Source organism: Nicotiana sylvestris, chromosome 5 (genome assembly GCF_000393655.2).
Source record: "Nicotiana sylvestris chromosome 5, ASM39365v2, whole genome shotgun sequence".
Classification (NCBI taxonomy): domain Eukaryota; kingdom Viridiplantae; phylum Streptophyta; class Magnoliopsida; order Solanales; family Solanaceae; genus Nicotiana; species Nicotiana sylvestris.
Window position 1 is genome coordinate 142640905 of NC_091061.1, and position 3109 is coordinate 142644013.

Consider the following 3109-nt stretch of genomic DNA (forward strand, 5'->3'; position numbering starts at 1 on the left):
TCCGCTTCTGCGACTGTTGAGCTGCTTCTGCGGCACCGCACCTGCGAAACCCAAACCGCAGGTGCGCTTATGACAGAACCAACAACTGAAGCTACAACTTTAATTCCAAAATCTTTCCGTCAACCATCTGAAATCATCCCGAGGCCTTCGGAACCTCAACCAAAAGCATCAACAAGTCACAAACCACTATCCAAACTTGTACCAATCTTTAAAGCACCTAAAACAACTTCAAAACCTCGAATTAACCATGGATTCAAGCCTAAGAACTCCAAAATTCTCAAAATACGCTTTCGATCAAAACGTCCTCGTATGAATGACCTAAAATTTTGCACACACGTCACATTCAACACTAGGGAGCTACTCCAACTTCTGAAATTGCATTCCGACCCTCGGATCAAAATCTCACTATCGGACCGGAAACTTCAAAAATTCAACTTTCTGCATTTCAAGCCTAAATTAGCTATGGACCTCCAAAACACAATCCGAACATGCCCCTAAGCCTGAAATCACCCAACGGAGCCAACGGAACCATCAGATTTCCATTCTGAGGCTGTCTGCACACTGTTCCAACTACAATCAACTTTCCAACACTTAATCTCTCATTTGGGGAATAAGTGTCCCAAAACTCTCCGAAGCTTAAAATCGAACACCCCGGCAAATCAAAATAGCATAAATAAACTCTGGGAAAGCAATTAATAGGGTATCGGGGCGTTAATTCTTAAGAAGACCGGCCAGGTCGTCACATCTAATTCATGCGGCATCACGATACGTAGGCAACTCACATAGGGTTCGATCGAATCATTTTTTATTTCATTAATAGAAAAAGGAAAAAGAAGGAAACAAAAAAAGAGGGTGAAGTTGTGGGACGTGAGAAATGAGAGGAAAGAAAAGAGCGATAATCAGAAAGAAAACAAGGAAGGAAAATGAGCAAGCCAAGAAGTGCTAGAAAATAAAAGAAAAGAGAGGATTGAAATGGACAAATTGGGATGATGTCAAGTGACCTTGTGACCCTCGAAGTCATTCTAGAACCGCTAATTATTGCTAGGTGCATTGCATGTAATGTGATATTTTTAGCTGTTAAATGCCCTAATGCTAACAGGATGTCCTTATTTTTTTCCTTTTGTTATCTTCATTGAGCAGAAGGGTGGTTGGTTTGTAGTTCTTAAGGTAACTCATCCATACAACACAAGGTCAAAGAGCAAGGTAGTTATGGCCAACAAAGAGTTAGATACAGGTGTTACTGATCCGTCTAAGGGAATTGTTGAATCAGAATCTGAGTTGAAAGAAGAGGTCTTAAGGTTGAAAGGACAGATGGCCGAAATATACCAAGCCTGGATTAGTGGGCGTCCTCCACCATTATTTCCCACTAGTTATCCTGAAAGCCTTGTCACCATCCTGCCATTGTCACAAATCCAGATTCCTACTATTGCTGATATCTCCCCACAACCTTTTCACACTCCACCTGCCAAAACCACCTCATATCCCGCTCATTTGACCACTCATGTTTTTGTAGCTCATCCACCTACTACCTTTCCTCGATCCTCTATTGAGATTGTGTTCAAAATCCCCGATGCCCAACACTATGCTCCAGAACCAACTTTCAAAGTATTGGATCCGTACTCTTACGCTCCTCATTTTGAGCCTCCCGATGAGACTACAAAGCCTTCTAAGATAATGGAGCAAAATGAGATATCCAGAAAGCTGAAAGGGTTTAAGATGCCAAAGTTTAATTTGTATGATGGGCGTGGAGATCCAGTAGACCATCTGAGGGGTTATTGTAGTGAAATGAGAAGTGCTGGCGGGAAAGATGATTTGTTGATGGCATATTTCAGTGAGAGTCTGACTGGGGCAGCTTTGGAATGACATACTTGTCAAGATATCGGTAAGTGGCATACATGGGATGATATGGCTCAAGATTTGTGCGACACTTTCAGTACAGTATAGACATTGTCCCAGACCACTCCCCCCTATCTCAGATGGGGGAAAAACCTAAGGAAAGTTTTAGGGAGTTTTGGCTCAGATGGAACAAACAAGTTGCTCGGATCAGTTCTCCGATTGATAGAAAAGATGTTGCTGAGTCCCGCCAACGATAGGATCCAGCAGGCATTCCTACTAAACTCCTTCAGCCTCAATATCGACCCCATAAATATCCTCATACTCTAGATAATCCTTCTCAGTGCTACTTTTCTCCACAAAATCACCAAGGTCATGCATCACCTTTCCAGTACTCTATCCACAATGCACCGCCATATGCTCCACACCCACGAGACCCGCAATGGCTTGCACCACCTCCACAAATATCGTACACGCCTCCTCAATCATGTCAACCACCTACCCGTAGGAGGTTCCAACCGAGGCTGGAGTATAAATTGAAAAGACAATAGCAAAAAGAAAAGACTTTCACTCCTATTGGAGAATCATATGCCAGTTTGTTTCAAAAATTGAGGTAATTGGACATGTTGAAGCCGATTCAGATAAAAATGTCGAACCCTCTTCCAAAGAATTTTGATTATTCTCAAAGGTACGCATATTGCTCTAATGCCACGGGGCACAACATAAAAAAGTGTTGGAATCTGAAAAGAGCAGTCCAGAAGTTTGTCGATGCAGGTGATGCATGAGGTGGGCATGATTTGTGTTGAAAATGAATATGAAAACTCTTCTGAGTTACTTGGAAGGCCACTTGCTGCAAAGTTTTCAGCGCTATCAATCTCGGTTCCAAAAGTTGATCTTAAGAACGAGTTGGCAAAAGGGACCCAAAAGCAATTTGCTATGAATAATGCGATGAAGACTTGTGAAGGTTCTAGTAATGTTGATGCGGAACCCAGTGGCTAGGATGTCGAGCTTGGTGATCGGAAAGATGCTCCTTTATTGGTCAGCCAGGGGAGGAGTCTTGGTGGTTCATTTTGTTGTCATTTCTGTTGCCCGGGTTATTTCCGGGTTGTAATCCGGATATTGTCTTGTGACTCAAACCCTTCTATCCTTTTATTTTGCCTAGTTCTTTTAGTCGCAGTAACTCATTTAGTGTTATCTAGGTTTGTTCCAGGGCTGTACCCCAATTTATTTTGCTTGTTTTGTTGTTCGAACTCTTTCGCCGTCAGTCTAATGCAAT